At 39.9% G+C, this 23,736-nt stretch overlaps 1 protein-coding gene across 1 annotated transcript in view; it reads right to left on the bottom strand.

The window, feature by feature from the left end:
* The window catches only part of lrrc4cb (leucine rich repeat containing 4C, genome duplicate b), a 36,451-nt gene extending 24,123 nt beyond the window's left edge, over positions 1-12,328 (bottom strand). The window contains exon 1 of the mRNA XM_044031176.1: positions 11,787-12,328. The gene's annotated coding sequence lies outside the window, so the exon portion shown is untranslated. The remainder of the gene's footprint in view (positions 1-11,786) is intronic.
* Between the last annotated feature and the right edge of the window lie 11,408 nt (positions 12,329-23,736).

Here is a 23,736-nt window from a genome sequence, read left to right as displayed (position 1 = left end):
TGTGTGTGTGTTTTCTTTACTTATAGAGTACATTTCTTGTTACTTCTTCTGTAACACTGTGCTCCATTATGTTTATATATATAATTATTTAGGCTATCCTCACCCACACTTCTTGAACTCATAGCTGGTTTAAAGGTTAACAAGGTCTTCTTTTCATACTGTTTATACAAATACACAGAGTTAGTTGCACAGGTACAGGTGTCTCGTGGGGCCTCCTTGCAGTCCTGCACTCTCCTCTGGAAATGCTCAAACAGAATATATAAGCTTAAGGGCTTGGAAGACAGCCAGACGTGCCTCCTCGATTTTGGGTCATAAACACGGCCTCTGCCCAAGGACTGCAGGGCCTTTTTAAAACAGGGCTCAGCTTCATTGGTCACACTTCTGTTTCTCTGTCCCGACAGCGAGCAAGCCAGTTGATCAGAGATGCAGAACAAAGTCGGTCTTTTCCAATCCAGTCGGCTCTCAGCCTCTTGTACAATAACCAGGACATTTTAAAAAAACAAAACAAGAAAGACCATCTTCATTTTACTGCTGCTTGTAGATAATGCAGTGCAGAAAATGAAAACGTATGTGGAATTCAGTCAGCATCAGCAGCTCTTTTTAACATGCAGAAAACAGCATCAGGATCAATGGTGGAAGAAGACCACATCTGAATTTTTGCATCAGGGCAGTAAACGGTGGAGGACATTGGAGAGAAAGTTTATGAGTCCCTATGCATTCACCATACGGCCTCACTCATACTGGTGTTTTCAACGTCTAATTTCTTCATGAATATTACATCGTGCCATTTGGCTCATGAATATGAAATAGATGGAACCACAGGCTCTCCCCATATTCAACAGTCGATACACATGCAGTCCATCGCCAGGTCTCAAGCTCCGCGCAGCATTTTCTGCAGTACATTTAAGCAGTTACAGCTGATCATAGCCTTGATCAGCACAATGTTAGTGTTTGTAAAAGCTGTCTACGAACGCAATGTCTTTCATTGCTGTTATTATTTTTTTCTGAGTTTGTTTTACAAGTGCCCTCCCTCTCCTTCTGCCTTTCCTTTTCACTGGCTGCCTCATCTGCATACACAGACAAAGAGTGTTGACAGAGTGATAGCCCCTAATTCTCCAACGTTCTCTGACATGGAGCAAAAAATACTAATTGTAATTCTTTATTTACTGCTGCTGGATAAACAGTGTGCTGACTGCTGAAACAACCATGAAACATCATGCAGCGCAGGACAGCTAATACACCCGTTTACCCTCTTCTCCAGCACTGCCATATGCCTGTTAACCTAGCTGCTACATGATTGACAATACATAGTCTACATATCGTTGCTACGGAAAGAAATGGGAAAACACAACTGACAGAGAAGTGAAGCGGTATTAATGTTTGTCTGGCTTCCAATTTGTTGCACAGCAGAATTGTGTACTTTCATATTTATTGATCTGTTAGACTATTTGACCAGAAAATAGCAAAAAATGTTCATCACACAGAATGCCAGTCTAAAGTGATGTCTTAAAATAGCATATTTATTTTCACCCCACATCTGAGATTCAGTTGTCCATCATTTTTCACAGCAGAGAAAATAATTTTGACGTTTATGAGGCAGAGAATGTTCATAACTTTAACTTAAATTAGCAACAGCTTATCACATTAACAAGTGCCAGAGCACTATAGCGGCATTTGCATTCCAGAAAACAATGCTAATGCTAACGTTATTGTTCTTCCTTTGCATAGTATGTGTCTACTTCAAAATCAGAAGGCACACACTGGCTGGATTACACATATACAAACACAGTTACAGTATATTCAACCCAAATAGTTAATGAATTCAAAAACTTATCAATGTTTTCAACCAAAAACAATTATGGTTCCTGTCTTTAAGAGTTTGTGGAATTTAATATTTTCCTTGTAAAAACAAACAATTTCAAAAAGTAGAAGTCAATTAGACTTTAAACTTTTCAAATAAAATGGTGCATTATAAAATGTATTATTATGCCACTTTTAATGATTTCTGTATTTTACTCCATTTTCAAAGGTACATGCTCATGTTTGGGAACAGGATAAACCCTTAGACTCAAAATTAAACAGTACATAGATAGATAATTAAAGTCCAAGCAGCAGGTGTTACTTTGGCAAGCTTGCAAAAATGCACCTTCATCTTTGTATCCTTAAAGACATTACAAAGAAACAAACATGAGCATGAAGTGTAACGAATCATTGCTGCTTTTGGTGATTGAAGAGATTAGAATCTATGGCGGCAGCTAATTATAATTACATTATTTCTTAATTAATTGGCGGTGCCATTAAGAACCAAACACATTTGCAACAGTAGCGTTTGTGTGTGTGTATCTGCGTCATTATCTCGTTTATGAAACCCTAAAGTTTTAGAACAACAGTTCAGCCACTGCTGAGAAAATAGGACTTTATTGTTTTCCTGGGCTCTGCGAAGTGGATCGGCACTTCCGTATGTTGATGTTGTCATCAGAAAACCTCACCACCATAGCGCCTCCTGGTGCGGGCACTAGTCCGGACACATCCGGTTGCGTACATTCAACCGCAGAAGGAGAAGGAGAACTACTCTCGTTGTAGCTGCTGAGGGGGAGCTGTGTATCTGAGAGCTGGCCTACCAATTACATCACTTCCAGGTACCTGACCAATCACAGGGCAGTGTCAAAGCTGGCCAATCACAACACAGTCCACGTTCTGGGGGTGTGATTTTGGTGTGAAACAGCGCGGCTGACGAGAGCGTCAGTGAGGAGATGTTTTGATCGGCTCATTTGCAGCGACTAGGAGGTTTTTAATCATGAAATCAAGTTAATATATGTAAGTAGACCTCCATAACTAACATATATGTGTGATACAAGCATTCCATGTCACCTTTAAATGAGGGAGTCAGGTGGCATAGTGAACATAGCTGCTTTACCTATCTCAGCATGTTGTAGGTGTGCTACATTTCTGAAATGCTGCTGTTGGACAATTTCATTTCAGCAGCAGAATTCTGTTCTATCCACAATAAATATTCTAACTCTGCACACGTGTCATTATCAGTATAACTGCATCAACTGAATCAGCATAGAATGTAGCCGCTGAAAAAAAATATGACTGGTCACTATTTCCAGTGGCCAAGAATAGCTATGAGAGTAAGAACATTAACAAACGGCATCTAGGTGCTCTAACTGGAGCAGATACTCAGTCCAGGCTTATAACATATGACTTTGTTATTATTGGGGATGCAAGATACACAGAGCATCACGGGAGCTTTTCAATTTCTTTCCATTTGAATATGAAGGACAAAATGCTTTTGTGCTAAACAATGAGGTTCACCAATAATGTATCAGTTCATGGCAACAGGGGAACACAATGTTCTAACAGCATCATTCATATCCAGAAAACCCTGCTGCTGAGAAAGCATGTTGTCATAAAAGGGTAAAATTGTAACAGTTGCAACTCTCAGCCACACAATAAAGGGGCTATCAAGTTAGCCCTACTAGTTTTCCTTGTCAGTTTAGTAGTGTTTGACTTGGTGCCAGTTACAGTGGTTTCATCTAGTCATCAAGTGTATTCAGCAACTATAGAATCAGCACTGTATGCCAAAGTATTAATGAACCACATTCATTTTTTTTTTATTTTACACTTACGTGGTAACTCCCTTTAGAGTAAGTTGCAACATAAAAGTCCATGGATGCAGACTGGCAAAAGATAAAATGTATATCAGTGGAGAAATACATAAATAGGGGAAATCTAGAAAGAGAGAGAGAGAATGAGGGGTGGGGAATTTTACATGAGAGAGACTCATCATGACAGACAGGGAAGAGTAAATTTGAGGTTGATCAGCAGACAGTGAGATCCACCCAGGATTTGAGGCAAAGCCCTTTCAAGGGGCTTGATTTTACATTCACTGAGTTTGAACTTGAGGCATCTCATGACAGAATATAAACGTATGATGAATAAGGGTCACATGTTTTGGTCAAAAACCTTTTAAAAAATGAGTAAGAGTTGGTGCACATCAAGGATAAGAACAATAGTCCATTCAAAATTCAAACTAATTACTGTCCTTTCAATCTTAACTGAGAGTCTATGAAGTGGCAGTGCAAAGCAAAGGCACCTGAGGCACTCTGATGTAGAAACATGAAAAAAATACTGTATATAAAATATAAAACTGACATGTGTACCCTGATGAAAACATTGTTTTTTTTTTTTCACTTGAAAGGAATTCATGAATTAATATAAAAGTAACATCACAGAGCCTCGGGTGCAAGAATCACAACACAAGGTCATTTCCTGGAAGCAGGGTTTGAATCATTCGCCACTCAGTTACTGTGTGCGTCTCTCTTCTGGTGTTTGACTGTCATGCGTTCATCATACATAAGTTGTGATTGTTTGTTGTTGTTTGTTTGTTAACCATCCATTTCCAGTTAGTTTCATGTGACCAGTCACAGAACCAAGAAATGTAGAATACAGGAAGACGGCACAAAGAGCGGAGAGGCTGTCACATCCACATAGCATGCATGCAGCACACTACCACTGCAGACTGCATTTATGGTTTGATTAATTGTGCTGCACTATGCTAGTTTCTGCTCTGTATACTTGTGTGTTGAAGCAACATATGCACGGGTGCTGTGCAAACTTAATGGTGGGTGGGTTTCAATAAACTCATTGCAATAATTAAGGTTTTCACAGAGTAAAGTTAATTTTTTTTTGTCTGGCCTCAGTGAATATGCCAACATGAAAACTCAAAGGGAGAACTATAGTGTCTCAGATCAGCTTTGGGCAGTGATTACAGGCAGAGAAAGAAGCCAATCAAAGAAATTCAGTTAACAGAAGGCAATTTGTAGGGATACTAATATATGTTGATCACTTAGCTGGTTCACCTTGGCCCAGACTGACCCATTTCAACAACTACTGGACGGAAGTTGTGCAAATATCTCTGACAAATCCTTCTGGTGATAAAATGAAGATGGGATATGTGTTACAGAATAGTCTAAATAATGTCAAGATTGCTAGGAAATTCAGAAAGTCGGTTCCTCACTGTAGTGGAACGTCCCTGTTTTCATTTTTAGTAACATCTCCACGTTTATAAAAGGGCACAAACTTAAGAAATTCATGATTTCCAGATTATGTTTCCTTTTGTACAATCATTACTTTGAAATATTTGACAGCGGTCTCAAACTCACGGCCTGCGGGCCACATGTGACCCCCCCCAGTTGAGTTCAAGCGGCCCACCAGTTATAATGTTATAAAATGGCCCATAAACACAGCATGTTGTTTTGCTAGCAAACGGCATGAACAGAAAACAATATTTTTAGATTAGGTATTCCATTCTTCATTAAATTATATATCAGCTTGTCTAGTGTTATAAGTACAATTTTGTACACTTTAACTTTTGATTCCATTTCATATCTGTAAAATAGATTTTATTTTACATCATCAATATGTATTATTTTGTGAACTATGTATCGCTCTGTATCGAAACAAACACTTCTATTTTGAAATGGTGTGCAATAACCATCAAGAAAGATCACCAACAACTACTTAACGGTTGACTTTACGTAAACTATTGGACATTTTTCACTTGCCCACCCCCCACCTGACCAGACTAGAAGTTCACTGGTCCCCAGGTCATTTGAGTTTGAGGCCCGTGATTTAAGACATCAAACCAAAAAAAAATACAGTTGTCCAATAAAGCCGCAAATCTTATGAATAACTAAAAGGTCTCTGGTCTTTGTTTTAAGTGTCAAGTATCAAACAACACAATGTGTCAGTTCCACATCAGCATGTACACTGTGATCTACACTGTGATCTACACTGTGAGCACAAGTCATAACTGTTCCTGGCCTGCAGATGCTTAAATGCCTCTGGAACAAGAACCAAAAGATAGTTCTGTTTACTCTGCTGTAGAACTGTCACTTGTTCCTCCTACACTGAGGAGTGAGTTGGTTGTGAGTGTTCGCCAGTGAAGTCTTTGAAATCTGGTCTTTCCGCATGTGAGCATCTGAGCATCTGAGCCTCTAGCTCTGTTTTATTTGGTTGTGGCTCAAACGACAGTATTAAACACCCACCAGCATTCAGGTTCATACTCATAAGTCCATCCAAAAAGTCTGACCAATGCAGTCATTTCTTGGCATCTAGAGACAACAGGATCTTCTGGTCGTTCCCACATACTGTTTCTGCTTCAGGATATTATTAGAACTGCCAGTGTTAATCAACATTTACAGCTTTTTTATCCAATATGTCCAACACTAATCACAATGTACATATGTTTTGTCAGCTTAAGTGATAGAAAAGGGTGTCCATTTTTGGCTGGCTGTGCTATTCACACGATTCAACAGTAGGTTGAGAACAAAACCTAAAAGTAAATCTAAAAGTAAAAATCCTTAAGTAAATAAATTAACTTTTTTTTTCTTTTAACAACATCTTTCCAGCATATTCTTATAAAATGGTTCATATAAATTAAGGAAAAACTGTGGTGCACCTTTTCTATCTTCATCTTCTTCTTCATTTTCTGTACATTTCTTAATATTACTGAATAGATTACACATTTACATTACATCTGGAACAACTTGCTGCTGCTGTGCCACTACAAGAGCACTTATAATGATGATGTTTTCCTCAAAGTTTTACCTCCTAACTAAAAGCTACCTATACTGTGAATGGTTAATCTCTTCAAAGTTACTATTAATGTTGAAAAATGGAAAGAGAATGAATTCTTCACCAATACTTAAAACACCCCATCTCTTTGCATGAGTGACATATTCATTTATTTTCGAATTTATGACATGGATTTCAACAACTAACCCATTTTCTGGTTATAACCAAGAAGCATGTTGCACTGCACAACTCCGGCAGTGCAGTTCTCCTGCAGGAATTTAAACTTTTCCACTGACCTTCCATATTCTCAGTTTGTCAACACAACACAATCTCTTGGTACATTTTCTGGTATATATTACTGTTTGGAACATTGTGACTATACAGATGGACAGAGAAGGAATAAATAATAATGCACAAGTTTCTATATGGACATACTGATATAATACCTCCCCGTTTTTTCCCCTATAAACTGATTATAACAGCTGTGAACCCAAGCTGCTGCCCTCCATGAAAGAACAGGAATCACATTCCAGTCACACAATTTGAGAATGTTTGAGATTAAAAACATAAAATAAAGACAAACATTTAAGCCTCGATGTTGATGGTGGAGTTAAACGTTTTTTGTTTTTTGTTTTTTTTTTAAACTTGTGGTTAGGAATTCCTTTCCTGTGTAAATGAACAAATATTTATGTGTCCAAGACCTGGATGTCTACATATATTTTAACCAGCACATTACAATCGCCAGGTTTACAGGAATACTAATTAGATGAATTAATAATAACTTCAACCGAATATTTATTCATAAGTTTTAACTGAGAATAGGAGATAAAAGTTTTAATTCGTTAATTGTTCGACTGTGAACTTTAATTAGTGTTTTATGAACTTGGGATCAGATCCAAAAATGAAACCAGCTATCCAAACGCAGCCCTTGCTGGTCTCATAAATCATGATGCACAGATTTCCGTGCTTGTCTGTTAGGTGCGTGAGCTGTTGTTTTTTTATGACTCATTTGTATTCCTACAATCTGACGAAAAGTTCTACAGAAAACAGCAGTTTAACTGTAGAGAAACCACAATTGCCTTTAGGACATTGTTTACTGTGATTATGCATTTTTCAGGGCAGTGGGTGGCACTCAGCTGTGCCTCACATCACAGCTCCACCATCACTTAAGTCACATAAAATAGAGGATTACTGCTGAGCTGTATGGATGCGTGTTGTCGTGAATCTATATCTGAGTCTATAGAGGCCACCATGGCATGAGCAGGAAAAGGTCAGCTGCTGAGGAGACAGAAACATGGTACCAGCAGCATGAACATACGCTTTCTCTCAAGGGCTCTGACTGGAGTTGATGGCTGGTTGCTGCTGCAGGCCACTACAGACACATGGTACACAACACAGATGGTGAAATTTGGCTGTAGTCAAAACAGTCAATGAGTCATCATGACATTTGTGCCATAAGTTATGTTTTTTTTCCCCCCACTGGCAACCACACTGTCATCTCAGCATACAGCAGAATTGATGATAATGTACTGGATGTACTGAAACATATATGCACCTCTCTGCATTAATTTGCTTTGATTAAGAAATGCAGACTTGTGAATGACACAGAGCAGGATTCGCTGAATAATCCTCTTTCTGGTGCACAAAGGCATAACTCGAGCTGCTACAGTGAATACTAAGTCTCCCCAGCCTGGCATGGATTGGACTCCTTCACACTTGAGTGGTCCACCCTTTCAGATTGGCCTGTCTCTTGACTCGACACAAACACATGTTTTGTGGAGGTGCTACCAGAAAGATACAGACTGCTATCTATCAAAATGGAGCCGGCTGGAAGTCAGTCTAATCTGAAACTGCATCCCACTTGCTTATTTATGTCACGCAGGCACATGCTATACAGAAATGCACACACAATCCTTCTGTATTCGTTAAGATAAAAAGCACAAACCTGGAGGGACCTCAGCCATAAATTATCACCATCCTCATATCACACACAGAAGCATGCAGAAGGACCACACCACGGCATAAATGATGATGGAACAACACAACCATGCTCCAGTCTAGTAAAGCATATCCTTCAAAAACACTGACTGCCTCCATCCGTCGCCAAAAGCATAAGTGCAACGGAGTAGACGGTAGTTTGAAAATGATTCAGCATTTCTGCTGTTGACAGGTTAAAACCAAAAGCTTTTAAAATTACCATTAATCTGAAAGAAAGACTTGCTGTGGTTTACAAATGCAAAGAAGTGGTAAAGCTTGTCACAAGGCTATGCATTAATTTACTCAGTACAAGGGGCGTCCTACTGGAGATGCACTGAGGATTTATTTTTTTTGCAACAATTAACTAATTTCACAAGGGACTAATTACTTGATGTTTTTCAGTAATCAATGATGATCCCATTTTCCCTGAACCAAAAGTGACACCTTTAAATTGAAATCCCCCCAAAACACACATAGTGTCATTATATGATGACATGACACAGGGGAAAGCAGCAAATCATCACGCCTGAGGTAAAATTTCACCATCTCAGCTAATCAAATAATAATGTGAACAGTTAATATCACCACAGTCTGAGACGTTTGTTTGTTAATAGAACAACCAAATTCTGATTTTATTACATTGAAAGATGTCTCACTAAAATGAGACTTCTGACAATCCTAGTCTTACTTTGACATCTAAAGTAAAGGAGGAAAGAGGCAGTTTTCTCCATGCAGGTGTTTAACTGGACCTTAAAATTGCCCAGCGATTAACATCCCATCATGCTCAGTGTTGTATGTAAAAACCCTTGGCAGACCCAGTGGCTCATTATTGTGGCTGCTGTGGTTCATTGTTGATGATGACCTGAAAATGTGGCGGAAAGTGGTGTTACCATGAAAATGTACCGACACCATGTTAAGTAAATCTATAGGGAGCGATATTGAGATGGAAGTACATCACATATACAGCACATATGAACAATATTGGTATTTTGTGTAGGGACAAAAGCATAAGTTTAATGATCAGCAATTAACAAAAAAAACACTTGATGATTAAATGAGTCATCCTTCACCCTGTTCTGAAACGGAGGTGTGTCACACATGAAAATAAATCCATTTGCCCACTGTGTGTGTTTCCCACAGTGAGGGTTACTGTCAGGTCTGTTCTGACATGGTTCACGTTCACTTGGTCCCCCAGCAAGCAGGTGAACGCCAAAACCTATACGCCTGACAGAGCGATCGCTTTTTTTATGCTTTGGTGTCTATGTTGTGATGACAGAGGAATGGTGTGCAGGTGACAAATCCAAGTCTACAGGCCATGACAGGTCCCAGAGTTGTTTACTGAGCATGGAAATCATGTTTACCGCCCTGGCAGAGTAATGGTCACCAGTCACAGTCAAGCTGAGCCCGTCAGTTCTTCTTGAAACAATGTTCCCCACTACTTTATAGTTCAAGCAGCTGAAACAAAAATGACTACACCATTCAGTGAGTTTTGAGAGTAGCAGTAGTAGTAGTAGTAGTATATATATATATATATATATATATATATATATATATAAAAATATATATATATTTTTTTTTGGATTTGCTGATTCAAAATTATAGTTTTGCATCCATCAAATTCTAAAATCTTAAGACTTTGTGATTCAAAGTTACTCTCATATATTAGCAAAATTACAGTTAGTTAAAGCAACGTGTATACAATGATCAAGCATGTCTTGAATACTCGTGTGTAATAGACCTATTTTACAGCAGTCATTTTTGACATGAAATAGGAGGACAAATGATGACATGTAAGAGGAGGTCACATTAATTATTGACATTTTAGCCTGTAGGAGCCGTTTTGTTACGTGTTTCTGTTATTTATTTCCTGTATTTTCTCGTCACACTCTAACAAAGAGACAGAGAAATAGTGATACATGTCATTATAGCACTGCTAAAACAACTAATCTAATGGTGGCCCTATACTTTTGCAAAGTAATGCATTTATGATATACATATTATATAACAAACTATGTAATAATGTATGTGTTAACACCAATACTAATTTTAATCTGACTAGCGAAATGTGTGATCAGTGTGGGGAAATGATTCCATCATCAACTTAATCACTAAACTTCCTAATCAAACATACTATAGATTAAATGTTATAAGGTACACTGAGCTCCTATAGTAAACAGCTAGACAACAATAGCCAATCTTAAACTCTTAGACTGTGTCCTTCATTTTACAGGCAGGTCGTAAAATCACCAGCCGTGACGATGGAAGTGTGCACTTGAGGACGAAGCAGTTCAGGCTGAAGCGGGATGCTTTCAGCTGCTGGTTATTTTCAGATGTGACCGCTGCTCTAAATGCAGCTCTCCCTGTATACACAACAAGAACACAAGTATTTTCAACTTCAGGGCATTCTTCAGCACCCCCACTGCTGGACAGCTCCTATTCATTATTTGAAGAAGCTGTGTTGTCAAAGCAACAATTGCAGAACTTTGACAAGTCGAAATTCAAGGACAGGATCTGCTGCTGGAATAGTGCTGAGGGAACGAATGACAACCTCATTTCAGCTTGAGGTGCATCTCACATACGTGGCTTTGCTTTGCTTGCTGGGGTTTTGCAGACATACTGGGTTAACACACACACAGAGGAGACGGGGGTATGTGAGGTTTAGCGTGAAGAGAATCTGAATAATAAAGCTTGTCCTGAAGCTTTTGCTTCCCTTCCTGTGGGCCACCCTGCCCACCTGGCCAATCCAGCGCTCTTTTTGCTGCAAACGTGTATGCTGAGAATACCTGAACTGAATTTGAATTACCATATGACGTAGGCCCTTTTCAAGCGGCAATGTCCTACTGGTAAGAGGGGCTAAAACAGACCCATGCAGTCTGTGCCAGGCGATCAAACACACAATTTGTTGCACCAGCTATGCACCCCCAGCCCCCCCCCACCCCACGCACACACGCCACCACGACCACCTCTCCTCAACCCCTCTTCTATCTCTGCACATCTTTATCATCACTCACACAGCCTACACGTGACACAGACAGCCACAATAACCTACATACAGAGGCGACAAATAAAAAGGCACATTCAAATATTTTTCTATAAAAAGTATCTTTGGTCCACAAATCACGGGTTAACTGGCGATGAGTAACGTAGACATAAAACAGCATGTCACGCCGAACATAGGCTCAGGCGGTGTGAATTCAATAAAAAAAAAAATAATAAAAAATACTTACGCATTTTCTCGAATGAATGAAATCGAGGATGAGAGCGGTGCAAAAACCAGCAGGGCCCGCGTCCCCGTTTTCAAGATTTGCAGTGCGATCGAGGCGCAAATCTCCATGTGAAAAGAACCGGAGGCTGCTGCAGTCCACGTCTCCCTGTAGCTCGATCACAAGTCAAGACGCTCGCCCTGCGAAAAATACCAAACATTTAGAAAGAGTTGCGCGGTTCTCGTCACAATTCCCTCTGATGAAGTGAGCGCCGATGAAAAACCCTCAGGTGAGCAGTGGCCTGTGTGGACTTGGAAGCTATTCCTCTGGACTGAGGAGGAAGGAAATCCTGCAGAGTTTCTGATGGGTGATCAAGTCTGTATAGGCCTTTTACTCCTCTTCTCTCTCTCCAAACTAGTCACAGCCCAGAAAATGACTCCCACCAAATGTTTCCTCTTCAGAAATCACCAAATGATTTTGCCAAAAGGAAAATAGGAAGAACAGGGAAACAATAAGAAAAGCAAAAGACGAACCAAAGTGGATCAATTCTTCTTTTTTTCCCCCCTTTTTTTGGTGAGTCTGGATGGTTTTCTTTTTCTTTTTAGCGTGGATTAGTTGTCTTTGAAACAAATTAGCAAGAAAAGCACACAGTCATGACAATTAACTATTCCCTGCTCACAGCATTGCTGATAAGGTCAGCGCAGAAACGGGTGCAGGAGCGTCCTACAAAAAGAAAGAAGAAAAAAAAGAAAACCCTGAGAACGCCTATTGGATAAAATTAAGGATATCCGTCCCACTGCAACCATCACACGCGTCGCATCAGGACGAATGGCTTGTCATAGGCTGCTCCAAAAAAAAAAAAAAAATCGCAGAACATATGGCACATAGCATTTTCTATCAAGCGGAACGTGGAGGACTCCACGAGATGCTGTTTCCCCCTAAAACAACCCGTTGTTGCATTGATTACATAAGCGCAGCTATTAGTAATAATTCCACTTGTCACGGACAGCGTGTGCGATCCTCGCCCAGTGGAAGCGCCACGGCAGCATCATCCGTGTGTTGCAAATAAAGCCGTTTTTCTGCCACCGACTCCTTAATGGTTCCCTCGCTCTCTGCAGTCCATGACTTGAATAGCGAGCATGTTGAAATCACGGTCTCTCCAGTGTGCGAGTCGCGCGTGCGCGTGCGGATGTAAAAGTGCACATGGGTGCGCGCCTGTGTAGGCGTGAGCATGTTCCTGTATTGCCCAGGGACCACTTTAACTTTGACCACTCTGCCTGCATGTCCATCTGCCCATTTAAATCACCCCGTGGTCGTTAATTATCAGGGATCAATGGATTTAACGCACAAAGCCCAGATCTGATGTCTCTGAGTGTGTCTGTGCGTGCGTGGGTGCGCGTCCATGTGTGACTCAGTTGATGATGAGGCATGGTTGCCACCTACAGGCGTTTGTCTCTATTCATTCAACTACAAAAACGCACCACTTCCACAGTCAGCCGCATATAGTTCAACGCATTCAACATGTAGATGTGGTTTTAGTTTCCCACCACATTAAACGTAGAGGCAGTATGTGTGTGTGTGTGTGTGTGTGTCACAGCAAAGTGTTTATTCACTCTTACATTACATTATGTTTCTCACTGCTTTTATGGAAAATGCATGTTTACATGCAACTAATATATTCCCCTTACAAATGCCGAGGAAGCAGAGAAAAGTAACCAAGGCAACCTCAGTGCCTTTACTGGTGCGGATCATGTAGATGGAACAACATTATTTATGCACTGCAAAGAGCCAGAGTGTGCCAGAGAGGTTGGTATTGTGGGGAACGAGGTTTAGTGACTTACTGAACTAGAGCTATAGACAAGTGAGTGTGCATTCATTTGATCTGAGATGAACAGCCTGTCTCATTAGATGACATAATGGACCACAATTCAGCTACGTGACAGAGTGGCTCCTGGCCACCGAGGTCGTGCTGCTGAATGAGACTGAGAAAGGGGAGAGGGGGTGGATGAATATGAATCAGTTATAATGGAAATGTATTACATGTTGTTTTGATATCACACACACACACACACACACACACACATACACTCAAAAAAAAAAAATCAAATGAGCGCAGAGTGAGAGCCTCGGGTTCCTGAAGTAAGTAATTACATTTTATCTATGAAGCAGTGGCAGGGGAAAAAAATGTGAATGAATTGTGGGAGAAACAGGAAATTAAGGGGTAGATGCTTCCATAGAGGACACGAGGTGTCATCCAACTGTCCAAGTATACGAAAATGAAGTGATTGTTATGCTTCACTGTCACGAGATCACTAGATGAACATCAATGGAGGATTATGGACCAGCAGGAGGACGCCGTCATCTTTAAAACAGCAAATAAGTGCCTTGAGGCTACAACTAATGAGTTTCATATTAAGCAATTTCACAATTATTTTCTTGCTTAATAATTTAATCATTAAAAATTACATACTGAGCATACCATAACTATTTTCACGTGTTATCATGACATGATTGTTGAATAGTATAATGATTGTTTATTCTACATAAAGGGTAGGTCTTGTCTCTATTGGTTGCATAAGTTAATGCATCACTACATGGTGTATGCTATTTTCTGACTTTGACATCACAACAATGTCATTTTCCTACCATTTGATCATAAATGACGTTTTGATCTGTATAATTCTTAGGTTGTTTAATGCTCTTCTGAGATGCATGATTAAACCTGAAGCCTGCTTCTGTCTCTATAATTTGTAGAGATATGTTGGAAAATATGTTCATAGCAATACTTGTGTTAGATTTAACATTTGACTGCTTTGATTCAAAGGTTTGGTGAACATTAATAGTTGAGTTATTTTGTTTCAGAATAGTTATGAATGCATTTGTCATCGATCAATTAATAATTAGGCTCTGAATCAAGCTGTTGTAATGATGGCTTTTCTTATTAATCTATCTGACAGTTATCTACAATACATGACATCTATTATTTCACTGAAAAATTGCGTTCTTTTTTAAAACCTGGAAGCCTCACTGCATAATGAGCACCTGCAAGTTTGATCGCAAAAACACACACAACACAAAACAAGTTTGATCAGACGCCTATTCTTTGTTTTTTTTTTTTTGTTTTTTTGAATATCATCAAATAACAAAGCTAAATACTGTTGCCTGTGAAAAGCTCATACCTGCTTATTATTATCAACCAGTATAATACATTGGTCAAGCTCTTCTCATAACTGCCATCATTAACATTCAAGGTGACATCGAATGCTTGTATCACACATTTATGTTAGTTATGGAGGTCTACTTACATATATTAACTTGTTTTCATGGTTAAAAACCTCCTAGTCGCTGCAAACGAGACGATCAAAATATCTCCTCACTGACGCTCTCATCAGCCGCGCTGTTTCAGACCAAAACCACACCCCTAGAATGTGGACTGTGTTGTGAGTGGCCAGCCAACGAGAGCTTTCGCACTGTCCTGTGATTGGCCAGGTACCTGGAAGTGACGTAATAGATAGGCCAGCTCTCAGATACACAGCTCCCCCTCTGGCACGGTGGATGCTCTGCATCTCAGCAGCTACAACGAGAGTAGTTCTTCTTCTTCTGCGGTTGAATGTACGCAACCGGATGTGCCCGGACTAGTGCCCGCACCAGGAGGCGCTACGGTGGTGAGAGGAGTGGTGAGGATTTCTGATGACGACATCAACCTACGGAAGTGCCGATCCGCTTCGCAGAGCCCAGGAAAACAATACAACACTATTTTCTCAGCAGTGGCTGAACTGTTTGTTCTGAAACTTTAGGGTTTCATAAACGAGGTAATGACACAGATACACACACAAACGCAGCGTTAATTGGAGCTTCCGGTCTATGTGGCCTTTAATCACATACACTTTCTTAATCTGAAAGCTTTTTATTTTTCCCACAAGTCAGAGGTTTCCTCCTTTATGCATACCTAACATACCCAGTAATGTTGCTGTATGTGTTCTGGGAAGCTGAATAACTGGAAATTTGTCTGTTTCTCCTTACCTACTGGACTTTATGTCAGTGTCATTTTTCACATGTAGCTTTAATACTGTATTAATGCGACTGTGAGAGACGTTCAGAGTCTCCACTAGAGAGATGCATTTTATTCATACTTTGATGAAACATGTATTTTAATCCCTCGATATCCCCTAAACACAGTTTAAATATATATATGTATATATATATTATAATATATATATATATATATATTGTGCATGTAAGTAGGGATACACAGCACCATGTTTTTGTAAATGAAAGTCTCAGCAAATCTGTACAATCAAATCAATGTCAACCGCATGGTGCTTCAACATTGCATGGAAAGACAAACTAAATATACTGTGTATAGTAATTAGTCCCATTTTAAGCCATGCATAATCTATACACAGTGTCAATGCAAAGGATTTTCAGTCATTAGATGTCCAATGGCATATGGTAGTCAATCAACAGCGAAAGGCGTTACACAAAGAGTTTGAAGCATATTTGACAGCTTGAAAGCATCTGTTGGTTCTGTTTTCCAAGCTATAGGCAACATTGGAAATAAATAGAATCACATCGGTTCTTATATGGATTTTCCTTTCTGAAAGACTACATCAAGCTTGAATCACAGACAGAAGGACATTATTTTTAGCCTTTTTTTTTTCAGAAAATAACATTTGTCTTAGTAAATACCATTTCAATACTTATATTTGGGACTCTAGAAGCCCTACCAGTCGCCAAAATGTGGAAAAAGAATACTCAGTCATGTTTTCGTGCTCCCCCTTAGTGTAAGTATAGACGATAAAACACTCGATGTTGAATTCCCTGCGCTTATGACGGCAGCATGTGCATTTCACTGCGAATGTTACCGCCCCACCAGTAAGTTTACTTCGAGAGCTCCACCTTAGCTCCACCTTGTCCCTGCGAGAGTGCAGGCGAGGGAGGAAGAGCGGTATTATGTCAACGCGGAGGGACAAGTGTGCTGTTGGTGGCTGCACAGTGGAGCACAGTGTTTTACACAAACTTCCAGCCTCAGAGGATTTTATATATGCTGGATAAAGTCAGCAAACGTGTGTTCGCACCACTTCGTATCAGACTGCGGCCAGCGGTCGCCGTATTTAGTCAGGTCGAGCGAGTGAGCGCTGTAAAGAGGACAAATCAGAAACCCCCTGGAAAAAGTGGGTGTGTGTTTGCCTGTGTCTCATTTGCACATAAAGGGACCATGCACGAAAACTGAGCGTTCTGAAAGGGGCGGGTTTAGCAGGGTTATTGAACTGCTATGGTGCTTCATCCTTATGGTATTTTGACCAAAGCATGTCACTGACATGTTCATTAGGACACCAGGGAACTATTTTAATGGGGGAAATAGTGTATAATATGTCCCCTTTAGGGCCACACGGTGGTGTAGTGGTTAGCACTCTCGCCTTGCAGCGAGAAGACCCGGGTTCGAGCCCCGGTTGGAACAAGGGCCTTTCTGCATGGAGTTTGCATGTTCTCCCTGTGTGTGCGTGGGTTCTCTCCGGGTTCTCCGGCTTCCTCCCACAGTCCAAAAACATGCAGTGTGGGGATTAGGTGAATTGGACACTCTAAATTGACCATAGGAGTGAGTGTGAGAGTGAATGGTTGTTTGTCTCTAGCTGTGTGTGGCCCTGCGATGGACTGGCGAACTGTCCAGGGTGTACCCCGCCTATCGCCCGATGTAGCTGAGATTGGCACAGCGCGACCCTCTGATGGAGGATAAAGCGGTAGATAATGACTGACTGACTGATGTCCCCTTTAACATTTTTTCTACTACAGATGGACATGAACTTGAGCATCACTGTTTTATCATGATATCTGTCAAATAAAAATACAATTAAAAAAGACAATGGTAAAGGCTATGTAAAATTGTTATTAAACAAATTATGGGCAAAAATAGCTTCAGCTGATTCCTTCTCATCTCACTTTTTGCTCCATAGCCACTTTTCAGTCAAAATTTCCTCTTTTCCATCTTTTCTACCATCAGTCTGTTGGGATTGTTGGATCGGCTGCTGTGCTAGCTCATGTCCCAGACTGCTTTCTGGGACAAACTTCAAGAAGCCACGTGAAGAAAAAAAAAAAAGCCTGGAAAAAAGATGTAAGGGAAAATATGGTGAAGAGAGAACGCAAAGGAGAGAGAGGATCTTGTATTGCTATGCAGCCTCTTCAATTATTCAAATGGCCGCTGTCCCTTTGCACTTGTTCTCTCTGCTTGGTTTGAATATTAAAATGACCGCCCCCAAAGAGACATATATCCAGAAGATGAAGCCCACGCAGAGAGCAAAGGCTGACGGTTGACTTCTGACATCCCAACCACATCAGCCGATGAACGAGGAACTATCTGACTGCATGACTTTGAAGAGAGAGGTATTCCTGTCACGTTTGGCCTAAATTCCATCTATAACCGGGTGACAGACTACATTATTAGCATCAAGGAGAGTGTGTAGTACTTTCAATGGACAGGAGATGCCACCTCCTCTGGAAGTGCCCACTGAAATGCTAAATGAGGTCTCAGATCTCTCTTTGGGAGCTTAATCTGGTTCACCACAATCTGATAATAATACGACATATAATCACCTGCTGTAACTGAGTTGTTTGAACTTAAGCAACTTTTGTTTGGGAAGAATTATCTTTATACTCGCTGTCTGTAGATGTGATTATTCACAACAAAAGCAACAAAATGAAAGAACTCATTGCTTCATTTTAAAATGTTAAGGAAATTACAACAAAGTGGGCCACACGGTTGGTGTAGTGGTCAGCGCTCTTTGCAGCAAGAAGACCCCGGTTCAAACAAGAGCCTTTCTGCATGGAGTTTGCATGTTCTCCCCGTGTTTGTGGGTTTTTCTCCGGCTTCCTCAGTCCACAGTCATGCAATAATGGGGATTAGGTAAATTTTGATTGGCACAGCGACCCTCTGAACATCTTATGCTTAGTGTAGAAAGATAGAATCTCAAAACTAAGTTTACCTGTTTAATAGATAAAGTAGAGCAATACTCAAGTATTTAAAATTGCACTTTATATAGTTGCATATTTTAAGTGCAAGACTTGAGTATTACTCTACTTACTTTATCTATTGTTCAATCTCTGCTGCCTTATTATATAAAGCAGCAATTATTTAGGATAAGACGGGGGCAAGGTGGTTATTAATTAAATAATATAAATATTGTACATTATTTACTACAAACACAATAGTCACCACAATTTTGATTCTTAAAAATATGGGATTCCATGCTGTTATGAGGTAAATCACATCAATGAAACAATAATTTACTATGGTGATGGAGAGTGAGGCCAAAGCATTTGATTCATGTGTCCTCTTGGGGGACTATTTGTATTTTGTATTCAATGTGTTTCTTCACTCAATCCTATGGCATTCCTTTAATTTATCATTTGTTCAGACTCATGTCGAGGTGTAAAGGATGTCTTACTGCTTTGTTAGTGCACACATGACTCTGAAGACTCCCTCAACTCCTCCAGGCATTGTAATTTACTTTGTGTTTCATTTGTTCATTTATTTAATTTAATTGTGTTAGTATTCAGTAAACAGTGCGCAGTGTAGGAGGATGAACCTTAATGGATCTTGTTTCCTCTCATTTCAGGAGTTCCATATAATTGAAGTGGTATTTTTGTGTGCACATATTACACTAAAGACCTTTTGTGAATTCAAACAAAAAAAGAAAAAAGAAAAAAAAAACCTGAACCGCTTAAATGACTGTTTTTCTAGTTTCAGTTGCATTTACAAGCACCAAAACCATTTCACAGTGTGAGACAAGGCAATCAGAGATGGCAGACCTCACCCCATTCACACAACAAGTCTCTGTTGGCCTAACAGACTCTGTTGCACAATGGTGTCTGCCTCCATCTCAGAAGGTTACGTGTTCAATTCCAGTCAAATTTCTAAAAAAAATATTCTGCTCATATTGCAAGTGGGGAAATGTGCACACACATAGAGACAGACAGAGAGCAACAGTGGGGACTACTAGACTTTGTGACTGTATCTGTAACCTGTAGTACTACTCTGCAGTGTGTAACCTCTGTCACCATAACACTGCTAGTGTCATTACTGTTACCCATCTCCACGGGTGACCCTGTAGAGCCTTCTGAAAGGTCCATATTCCAAATGTTCTCTTTCCACATTTGTTTAGGTGTCTCACTACCTCGCTCATGTTTCAGAGAGCTGGGGTCAATGCCTTAAACTAAAGTTTGCTGCTGTCACTATTTACTTAAACATCTCTTTTGACTTTGTCACCCCACGGAAAAAGATAAATAGAAAAATATATAGTAAAAAAATATGATAGTAACCACCTTGCCAAATGTGAATGCTTAAAAAGTTTAGACGTGTGCAGTAAATAGGTTTCAAATTCAGCAACTTTCTCTGCTCTGAGGAGCTGGGTTGTGTCAGCTGGAAAAAAAAACACATACTTACACTCACATACTGGCCTACTCGCATAAGTGGGGACCAAAGTCAGTGAACATTTGTACAGAAAATAAATGAAACACACTTTTATTAAAGGTCTTGTTCAAACAAACATGTAGAAAAGGAACTATCACCAGCTTTGGTTGCGTGTATGAGAGTTGGAGTCCCCTGGAGGAGTTCTGTCCTCTCCTCCTAATGGACAGCCCCTGGCCTATTCACTTTATTGGGTACCAGCGTCTGTGAATGTTGCTGTTGATTATTGTTTGTACTGGGATCAAACCTCCTGTTGAACAAACATTGTGTGAGAAGAATTATGCAACCTATGGCTTTAATGAATTATTGAGTTGAGCTGAGCCACTATTTTCTAACATATATATTGTGTGGGGCTGATAGGCTTAATCAGCATTGCGTGAACTCACTTGACAATGGTTTGAATATAATGGACATTTGTTTCTAAAAAAAACCTACACAATGCATCTTTAAGTGTTTTCCTCTTGTGACTTAAAAAGACTTCAAAAAGATTTGCATGTAGGTCACAAAAGCTTAATTTCTCAGGGGCCTTTGTGAATGATGTAGAAATAAAACGGCTGATACTTGAATTTTATGCACTGAATTAATTTGAAGCAAATGTGGAAATATACCTCAATATCCTGACACAGCAGCTCCAGTCTGTTTGTTTTTTTGTTTTTTTTTAAAGCACCTGTTTATGTCATCAGCAACGTGTCATGTGTGACAATGGGCACTGTTTTTTTTTTCACCATCCATGTTGTTTCTAAATCAGTCAGATGGTAAAATATTTCTGGTCAGTGCTTTTCAAGGACCTACCGTCTAATTTGCCAAAGAGAGGACATACGGAAAAATGGGAAAAATAATAAAAAAAAACAGACATGAGTATAAACAGTGAAGAGTTGTACAAAGCTACAAATGTCTATGGCATGCCAACTGGCACATGGTCAAACATGCTCCATTCTCCCATTCTTGTTCAACACCGCTGTTAAAACAACCCCCCACCCCAGAAGTCATTATTTTGATTAATTACACCAGGTTCCTATTGAATTTGAATGACCTCCAAAAGAGTGTACCAAGTCGTCTTCATGTGGCTTCCTGTTTGGGAGCAGATGTATATCAATCAGGATAGTGAAGCGCATTAGAATAAACATGACGAGAGAAAGGGGCTGGTAAAATGGGTGGTGACGTTACATATTTTATCTTTATCTTCCTCCACATTTTTACCACCACACGTGAACTTTCAGCACCGAAAGACTATATAGACAAGAATGGTGATAAATACAGATGCTTTAGGCGCTGTGATGTGCACAAGGACGGCAGTTAAGGGGAATTTAGTGCATCCTGGTGTTTTGTCAGAAACACTGGAACATGTCACAATAAACTGAACCATCCAGAACCAACTGAGCACTCATGTTTTCCTTGTGGGTTCAGCTTGCATTATTGTGATCTTTTAGTACTGAGCCATGACATCTTTACAGAGGGAGGAGCTCTAGAGTTAAATTGAGAGGGATGAAAAGGAATAATTAGAAAGCTGAGACTTTAAGATATCTAAGAGTTTAGTTTGGTAGGTCTACTTTTTTAACATCATCATTTAGATGACTCTACTTTTACCCTGCAACTGTAATGATACTATTGTGGATCTCCACATGATCAGCTCCGGGTGTCACACGACTCAGTTTACTCACTGCGCCATGTTGGCAGTGAGACAAATGCCAGTTTCAAGCTTTAAGAATTTTGGTTTTGTCTGCGTACTGAATACTAAGTCTGAATTTGACATGATTTAAAGCCTAATTTTTTAATCACTCACATATGGTAAGGTGGTCACTATCACATTTCCCTGTGGGGTGACAAAATGAGTTGCCTGACACATTGTATGGTTCAAATGCTGCCAGGTGCTAGTCTATGACTATGGATGTGAACATTCTGGTTGTGCAATGTTACCAGAGTGTCATACTGGTGGTGCTCCCGCAGTGGCAGTTCAACGTCCTTCTTAATCACAATGGACAGTGAGTGTCACAGAGAACTGGAACAGTGACCTTCCATTTGTAGGATTGCCTCTAACAAGCCAAGCCAGTCTTCTGCAACATTGATTTCCCAGTACTCATGTACTGAATTTTAAATCTTATCTTTCAGTGAAAATCCTTCTAAATGCCAGACGCATTTATATTCAAAATCAATGTTCAGCTGGAAAAAATAAAACTATGTGACTGGTAAGCACTCTTTAGTTGTCTTGGTGATAAAACTGTCAACCTTAACAAGACCATTTTCTCTGCTCTGAAGTCCTGTGAAATGGCTGATGGATGACAGATATGATCAGGAGGTGGTATTAATCGATACATGGGGTGCTGTGTTACGGGCTTTTGTGCCATAATCTTGACTGAGCAGCAGCCATACAGCAGTGCAATTCAGATGTCAGACGAAGGATATACTCATCGACAAATAGTCGACTGCAGCATAAATCAGTGTGACAATCAGTCAGGCAGCACATTTCATTATGTAACCAACTAATCTCACTGTTCCATTCACCAGCCAGCTAATCTAATTAATAGAGGTTATGTCTCCTGAGTTATCAGATATGCTCTCCTTATTGCTGATGTTACGCTAACTACCACCACAAAGCTTAATTCATCACTGATACATGAATTCCCTTTAAATCTGTATTTTTTCTCTGTCGGCCGGTGGGTAAGGTTTGTGGAATGACTAAAGACCACCTGGAGGGCTCTTCACAAATCAATACCAACCTCATGGTCAACGTTATCTCCTAAGGAGGGGAGTTAAGATTGATTGTCGTTAAGCACTTTACAGGATGGAAAGAGGATGAGGAGGGATCATAAAACGCCCACACACACCACCTACCCATCCCTCTCAGCTGCATCAGAGTGTAGCCAATCAATAGCAGCAGGATCAGCAAAAACAGAAATAATAAAAAAATAAAAACAGTCAGAAAAAATAAACAACTCTCAAAGTAATAGTGAAATAGTCATGATTGCACCTAAAGGTAATCCTAAATGTGGCATGAAAAAGGTAAAATTAAGGGAAAATGTTGCTAAATTGTTTCTAACACTGGTCTGTTAATTTTAACACATTTATCGATTTCCACAAGCTTAACCTTTGGAGCATGTGCTGTGTCAGAGTAACGGGTCAGAGAGAGAGATTCAAATTCAATAATCTTAGCCACGCAAATTAAAACGAATAGGTCCAGTGTGAATTATAGTGTAACTCCCAGGATTCAGCCACCTTAAATAATTTCAGATTTTTAGGTTAATGGATGATAGGAAGACAACTAGCCACATGCTAAACTAGACAGACACACTCCATTCAATAAATCAGTTTCCTGCTATAGTGCTTGTATACTGGGACAATAGAATAGAATAGATTTGTGTCATTGTACAAAAAATACAACAAAATTTGCTAGAATACAATAGCAAGGGCAGTAGTTTAGTTGAACTACAACGGTATAGCTTGACTGAACTGTGCATGGAAGCGTACTGACTGATTCTCATCTATGTCAAAGTGCTGATTAAAGCCCAGAGA

This window comes from Solea senegalensis, linkage group LG7 (assembly GCF_019176455.1).
Source record: "Solea senegalensis isolate Sse05_10M linkage group LG7, IFAPA_SoseM_1, whole genome shotgun sequence".
Classification (NCBI taxonomy): domain Eukaryota; kingdom Metazoa; phylum Chordata; class Actinopteri; order Pleuronectiformes; family Soleidae; genus Solea; species Solea senegalensis.
Note: the sequence above shows the minus strand (reverse complement) of the source record. Positions and strands in the feature narration are given on the sequence as shown.